This window comes from Agelaius phoeniceus, chromosome 1, assembly GCF_051311805.1.
Source record: "Agelaius phoeniceus isolate bAgePho1 chromosome 1, bAgePho1.hap1, whole genome shotgun sequence".
In the NCBI taxonomy this organism is placed as follows: domain Eukaryota; kingdom Metazoa; phylum Chordata; class Aves; order Passeriformes; family Icteridae; genus Agelaius; species Agelaius phoeniceus.
In genome coordinates this window covers 120,305,128-120,313,300 of record NC_135265.1, presented here as the reverse complement: position 1 = coordinate 120,313,300, position 8,173 = coordinate 120,305,128, and the positions used below count along the sequence as shown (strand labels likewise).

The 8,173-nt window shown below is 35.8% G+C and overlaps 1 long non-coding RNA gene across 1 annotated transcript; it reads left to right on the top strand.

Moving 5' to 3' along the window:
* The first annotated feature begins 486 nt into the window (after window positions 1-486).
* Window positions 487-5,753, top strand: LOC143695263 (uncharacterized). Its single transcript, XR_013184366.1, has 2 exons — window positions 487-625; window positions 3,600-5,753. It is a non-coding gene; the product is annotated as an uncharacterized LOC143695263 (long non-coding RNA).
* The last annotated feature ends 2,420 nt before the right edge of the window (window positions 5,754-8,173 follow it).

Below are 8,173 nucleotides of genomic sequence, written 5' to 3'. Positions count from 1 at the left end.
CAAGTCATAGAATCCTGGAATACATCCTAAGAAAACTTAAGTCTGATTTTCACTTTCTTACTTTTCATAGACTATACAGATGCTGCTTCAGAGTGAGATGACCAATTTGGGGGAATGCGAACAAAGAGAACTTTAGGGAGCTCAATCCCAAAAAATGATCTCACGTGCAAGGTACCAGGTTCAACATTATTTAGCACACATTATACAGGTAATAGATCACCTGTCTTTTTACTTAGTATGATGTTATCCTCATGTAAAATCTGTAGTGCACAGATCAGGAAAACTGCATGTGGTACATTGCCTTGTTTAATCCTCAAAGGAACTCCAGCAAGCTGTCATTTTGATATTAAACATGGACTTAATTATAAGATTATGAGATTTCATAGCAAGGGTTATGAAACTACTGTTTATTCATCTGAAAATGCTTAATTAGGTCCATTTATACCAGGTTTTCATATTTTGTTTAGAATATTCCACTATGTTCCATGAAGAAATACAGTTCCCTTAGACACAGACCTAAGAAAAACTCTGGGAGCTGTGCTTGAATTTTCCTGAAGATGAAAGTTTCTCAGATCTCAAGCCAGCTTGGCTCTCTGCGAAGGTACAGATGAAGACTCTGAAAATGGTAAGAATTTCCTCTAGCTTTTAAAGAGAGACTTGGTGTAAGCTCCCCACTAATTTTAATGGTAGCCAGGAGCTGCTTTTCTTCAAGGAGAATAATAGGAACAACCTTTCCTCTCACTCATTTTCTACATCAAATTCAGAACATTTGCAAGGTGAATCGTATTTTTGGGGGGTCCTTTTTATGGCCACTGTAAATTCTCTGTTCCAAGGTCTTGAGACCAAAAGGACTGATGTAAGAAAATGTATAGTTTGTAACAGCAGTCCTTATAAATCTCACTCCCACACAAAAGAGCAAAGAAAATAAAGAGACAGAGAGCAGACTTTAAGACCAGGGAAATAAAAGAAAGTTTATTTAGAGGAGACTCACTACCAGACTGGCTTGACTTGAATGACGTTTGTAATCTGTAAAGAGTCTGTGTTATGTGAGGTGAATGCAGAGTGATATTCCTCAAGGGGAAGAGAACACTTTGTAAGGCTTTCTTGTGACTCTAGAACTAACACTTACTGTGGAGTAAGGCTTACAGCACCGAATTGCAAGTGCAAAGATATGTACAATGAGTGAAGGTAAACAGCTCAGTAGTTCATTAACATGCACGTCAAGTAAATTATGGCTGTTTGCAGATAATTTGGAAGTAGTAAATAAGTGAACATTTGTCCTGTCTGATTTTCTATGAAAGCACTCACATGCCTTTTTTTAACAAGGCTAGGGCAAAAGAGGGAAATGGAGCTGGACAAGACTTTTTCAGTCTTACCATACTCAGAGGGTTCTACCAGCTCAAAATATAGTTCCAGCTACCACAGTAATCTTATTTTGAATCCAGCCTCTTATTTTTCTTTTGTGGCAATGATTCAGACACAATATAGTTAATAAGCAGCATAAATGTCTCCATACCATTTTCAGGTATGTTCTTCAATAGACTTTAGGAGAGAGATACCCACAGATATATACTTGAAAACATTTTTAGGAGGTACCTTTCAGTTCTTACACTGCAAGTCAGATCTTTTGCAGTAATTCAGACAAACTGAAAAGCAACATTTCACCGTATCCTCTTATGAAAAAAGTTATGAACTCATTTGGAAGGAAAAATATTATATAATTGAACTAATTTTTGAATGACATTAGTAAACAGAAAGTTAACTCCAGAGGCACTGATTTTGCAAGTGCACTTGGAGCTCAGTTTGGTCTTAGAAATCAGGAAAATGGTTAACTTCTTCCATCTGGAATTAGAAAAGAAGGCCACCTTCAAAAGAACCTTTTACAATGAAACTTTTGGAAGAAGTGACATCCATAATTCTCATGTCAGTAATTCTTCTGTAAGAAATCACAGTTTTGTCTTATTTCTCTATGCAAGTGCATACAAAATCATATTTCTGCTTTGTTATGCACATGTTTACACAATGTCATGGAGGTTTTGGGGAAATGCAGTCCTATCCAGTGCAGGTGTGTTTAGTCATGCCTTTTCTTTCTAATACCATGATTCATTTCATTTAAGATACAGAAAGACAGATAAAAACTACAGGCATTAGTGTGCAACATTTCAGTATCCTGCCTATAATCACTACAGGAAGAATGCCTGCATCATTTACAAAACATTCAACTTTTTTACCCATTATAAATTTCCTGATCATAATATTATTAAATACGAACAAATTCCAAATAATTCTTTCCCTGATCTTATACAACCTTTTTTCTTCTCCAAAAAAGTAGTATGGTAAGAAACCCTACTCAAAACACTCAGCTTCAAAAGCCATCGGGCTTTTCAGCCTGCTGGATGCTTGATGCTCTTGGGAGAGCAGAGATCATTCTTACTGCAAATTGTAGACAAAGGTACAGTACCTTGAAATGGACCAGCTGTTAATATTTGTAGCAGCTATTTGTATGGTATTTCAGTAGAACATGGTGGGGACAGACTGAAATTACTGACTTGAACAATTTAGTACATAGACAATGAGAAACGGTGGTTGGATAATGGAACACGGTAGTGCCAAGAACAAACATTAAAACATGTCAGCACCATTTATTGAATTAAAACATGAGCTTCTAGGTACCACATACAGTGAAGATTCAGTGTCTCTACTTTACACATTCTCTAAGACCTTTTTATCTGGAAAGTTCTAAGAGACTTAAATGTAAATCCAATACAGAATAGTCTTACCTCTGGGGTGAAACTGAGCAGCTGTTTAACATCACATACAACAGCAGTTTAGGACAGCAGTTGCTAATGTGGGAAAACATATGCAGATGTTGACTCCTTGTCATTTTAGGATCACATCTTGCTTAGATATTCAAGCTCAGAAGACTGAACTCTTTCATGCCTTTGAAAATTCTCTTTTCCCCTCAAATTCAAATATGAGAGGAAAACATTATTTTTTTTCCATATATAAAAGCACAACGTATATATGGCTTTACTGACAATTCTCAAAGGCCCTGACCACATGGTTTTGCTTTCTTGGACTTCAGAATTGTTGTGACCCGTGCATGAATATTTGCATCTCAAAAAGCATTGGAAAAGGGGAGGAGAAATGAATTATTGACTTTACTTCCAGATGAAGTTCATGGAAAATCAGAAAGCATCCCCAGAAAGGTCACATAAATGTCCATAAAGACAGAAAGCTAATTTTGACAGCCACATTAAATTTTGTTTCAAGACCAGAAACTGATTTTCTAGGCTAAAGCAGTGTGAAATCCTGAACTGCTATCCGTCCTAAGGCTTTTAAAAATTTAATTTTATGTTCTTTTATGCAAAAAACTGTTTTAAGTCACATGGCTACATTTTTATATGGAATTCCAACACCCCTGCCCAGGACTAATGTGTTCCAATAGGTGCCACAATTGTGTTGCTCACAATTCAGAGCAACAAAATGCTCCCAAAGTCAAGCAAATATTAAGTGTTACATAATTTTATTGGGGTGGTGGCAATGGAAAATTTATTTCAATATCTAATTTCAACATCCATTTTTTCTCTTGTCTACAGGTTGCATTAGCAAGGCACTGCTAATGACATCCATTGCTAATGACTTAAAGGTGTGGTCCCAGAACAGATGTTACAAGGGGAACTCCCATCAGGCGAAACTTTGGAATTTCCAGGCAGAGTACAAAAAAAAAAAAGGGACTGATCCCAAGAGCTTAAGAAACAGATATTTATTGATGGTACTTGCATGACAGAGTTTTTGGCTTAGTCCTGTAAAGTTCAGGGACTGAAACAAAACTGGAAGAATTCCCCACAAGGACTGCCAGAAGGACAGCTGCATAGGGAAAAAGAAAAAAGCAGTGACCTACACTTCATAGTGGAAATGGGTGCAGCTCAGTCAATAGACAAAGTACAGACACAAAATGAACTGAAAACCCTGCTGCTAAGAAACATAAAGTTCTGATGTAAAGTGATTCTGAAGCTCTAAAGAAGGCAAAATATCTTAGGAAAAAAATGCCTGCAGGAGTGAAAGGGATATGATGTCCCTAATGATGTCCCTTGAAAAGACAGCATTTGTTTATGTTAATGGTTTAAATCAGATCCTTGGTGATGATATTTTAACCAAAGTTAACTAATACAGTTAACTATAGATGTGGATCATATGGAAACCAGGGTAATCAAAGCTTTCAAGGCAAACAAGAATGTCTAGCCTTTCCTGTTCAGGCAGATGGGAATATGTTCAGCAATACAAGAAGTGACAAAACTCCTCTGAAGAATAATATTTTTGGATTCACATCGATGATTCTATGTTTGACACAGATTACATTTGTTTATATTCCAATAAATATATTCATTTACATTTAAAATAACCAAAAAAAAAACCAACAAAACCAACCCAAACCCCACAAAACAGTGACAAAAGCAAAGAGCTAACTAAACAAAAGTGAAAAATAGCTAACAATACCAGAGCAAATTCTTCAGGTAGCCTGGGAGAGAACATGATGATCTAAAGAGTCTTATCTCTATTCTGCTTGCTAAACTAGCAGGAAGATTGAAAAGAAGGTAACAAGGTTAGAAGGAGGATATCAAATCTTCTTGCTTCACCACCTCTCCAGAAAAGAGCAAAGAAAATGGTTAAAGATTAGAAAACACAAAAACAGAAAAATAGTTTGCTGGGAAAGAGGCAAAAGATCATAGCATCCTTCAATTACATGAAAAGCTCTTGTCAAGAAGAAGAAAATCATCTGTTCTACTTGCTCATGGTGGAAAGAACATGCAGTGACAGCATCAAAGGTTAAACATTAAGAAAGAGCTTTGGAATAGATTTTTCTCAGAAGGTCATGGAATTTCCATCACTGAAAAAGGTTAGACAAACATCTTTCAGGAAAAAAACAGATAGGTATAGCTGATATTAGTATAATGGTTTAGAGACTTCATGACCTCCTGAGGTCTTTTCTAGGACTATTTTGTATGATTTGACAACTTAAGCAGTGATGACAAACTTTACAGACTCCTTTGAACTCTTCGGATGTCATGAAGATTGTCCAGACCCTTTATTCTAGCAATTACTCACTACATAGATAACAAAGGCAAAATTTGCAGGAAGAGATGACATATTTTATTTTTCCAACTATATCAGGCTAAAAAGGCACTTTTTGGAGCACATGTGCCTTTCTGAGTAGAGCAGACAGGAAAGCAGTACATTTGCATTGTTTAAAAGGACTGTTGGAGAAGAGCAGCTGTACTTTGCATTAGCTCTTAATATGAGGTCATGATATGACATCATTCTCAAAAAGAACAATAAAACCTAATATGCTGAAGCAATATATATAATATTAGAAACAAGTTCTAATCTAGTTAACATCTCTACTATTTGCTAAAAATGTAGATTTACCTCTTGAGTTGCCATATTTCATACTGAGAGGGAAGATGCAAGGCTTCAAGGGATGAAGTTAGTGCATGTAAACTTAGCTCATGTAATTTTAAAAAATTACTTTTTTTTTTCCTGGAACATTAAAAGGGAATTAAAATGATGGCTAAATGGGGACAATGGAAAAAGCAAGAATCATCTCTAGCATGTAGCCAAGGGCTCCAGGGACATGAAGAGATAAGCACCAGCTTAATCTAGCAGGGTTCTTCTGCAGGACAATCTCTGGTATCTGCATTTGGTTGTGATAAATGCTCAAGAAGAGAATAATAAAGCCTGGCTTGCAAGAACAGTTCTTACTGTCTATGCCGTCACCTAAGACTGTTATGGATGGGAGGAGACAAAGACTGGAAAGTTTTGTTCATTAAACCCTCTTTGACTTTCTTTGGGAAAAAAAAGGTAATTACAGGAGTGTGCTATATAGAAAAAATGCTGGTAGGCAATTTTCACAGGTGATTATAAATAACCTTTCTGCTTATGAGAAGTATAACTTCAGTCATAAGACATATGACAGTGTTATTGCATGGTACTGTGCCTCCCACTTCACTCAAAATAAAATTAGATGCCATCAACATAAGCTGTAATATGGAGCCTTCTTTATAATTCCTGTGCTTACTTCATAGTTTTTGCTATTAAATAGCCAAAACAGCTCTTCAGCCTATTTCTGTATTTTCTATTTTTCTCTAAAATGACCAGTAAAAAAATTCAGGAGACCCTGCTAGAAACTGCATTCTACAAACTTTACACACATATAGAAGGTGAATTTCCCTTATTCCTCCTAGAATAATTTTCCAGATATATTTTTTCTTTCTTTCAGGAAAACTTCTATTCTATTCTGTCCCATCCTAATCTATCCTATTTCATTTTACTCCATAGAGTGTATTTTATTTCCATGCTTTAGTCTAATATTGAAAAAGTTTATTTCCTCCAGTTTTACATTGAATTTATCAGATTTGATATGTACAGACCAGATAATTTTAGAAATAGAAGTATGATATCAGGCAATATTTATACTACCACACTCTAATTACATGACATCATTGCAACCCAGTCTATTAGATCAAACTTTGACTACCCTTTTTCCTCCTTTGCAAATCCCATGAAAGAGCTGATATTGCCATTGAAACCCCTTTTATATGCAAATCAAAAAGTCTGTCTAAGACACAAACAAATATAATTTGAGTTGTTAGCTATAGCCTAGAGACTCTGCTTGCAACATTTGGACAAACAGAAGCAGAGACTTCTCCCTGGTGATCTTCTCTTTTACACAGATCAAAGACTTTTCAGCCTTTTATGGGAGCCAGTTTAGGAATTAAAAGATGACTTGGCCTTATTCAAACATCAGACTTCCATAATACTTGGAATGGAATTAGAAAGATTTAACAAAGCCTGTGGTTTAGAATTTGCACTTCTCCTTTAAACTTAAAATCAAATCATATTTTCAGTGTGAACTATGTTAAATAAAACAGCCTCTCTGCTAGCTTATAAAAAATTGCAGACATCTTAGCTGTACAAAGTCTGTAGCATGTTTATCTGTTTGAAGGAACTAAGCCCTCACTTGCAGATGGATCAAGTTCAGCTCTTATTAAAATGAAACCAAATCAGTTTATAGAATAGAAATTATATCCTTAATTATTATGCAAGTATTATTCCCTATTGCTTGTAGACTTATTAGGTCAGCTGTACCTTTGTTAAAAAAAAAAACCAGAGGAAAAGAATTCAAAATGACTGAGCATGCAAAGAAAACTTCCAGCTGAGCAGGCAGTCGTTTTTGGAAGGAAAGCTGCAAACCCTCTCAGAAGGTGTTCCTGCGTAAAATGGCTGTGTGTTAGTGCGCTACAGCAGCAACTTGCTTTTTACAAACATCTCAAAGACAGCAGTGGACTTTGCCACCCCTCTAAGGCACAGTAAACCACAGCTTCAGCTCATCATCCTGAGCCCTTGTACAGCATAGACAGAAGTGGGATGTGCAGAACAAGCCCTGCAACCCCAGCATGAAGCAGAGCATGTCAGGAAGAGAATAATACTGCAGGACACAACTTGTCTCCAGCTCTGAGCTTGGATTGGCTATACATGCTCCCAAATCAGAAAGGGGCTTTCCAGTTTCTGAAAGCAGAACAGTCTTCTGAGCCTCTAGCACCCAATTAATTTTTGGTTATACTACTTAAACCAACATCTGCTTACCAGGCATGACTGACTGAGGGAAAAACCCCCCACAGTTTTCTTAATCATAGCAAAAGTAAATATTGAAGTAAGGTGACACTACATGGCAGTATGTCACTACAGGAATAAAATAATCTATTCTGTCCAAAAGTTATACATATAGTTGTTTTTTCACTTTTTTTTCTTCCCTTTAATATCATATTAAAAGTAAATTAAATTCCTCAATTTATTCAGAGTAAAGGGATAAGACTGAAAGTTACCTTTGCCTAACTTGTTTATTGATCGCATACAGTAAGATTTACATTTCTGCAGTTTCTATGTAATAGAGAGAAAGCGTTAATAAAAATTTAACAGAGAAGAAATATATTAATATTGCAGCAGCATCAATCTTAATGATTTCTGCTCATTTCCAATAATTTACTGATTTAGAGAAAGAATTTCAACAAATAATGTTTGTTAATGTCCATACCTAGCCAAATATTACTGTACATTCATAACTTTATTTCTTTCACATTTCATCAAGTCTCAGTAAGTGCAATAAATTTTT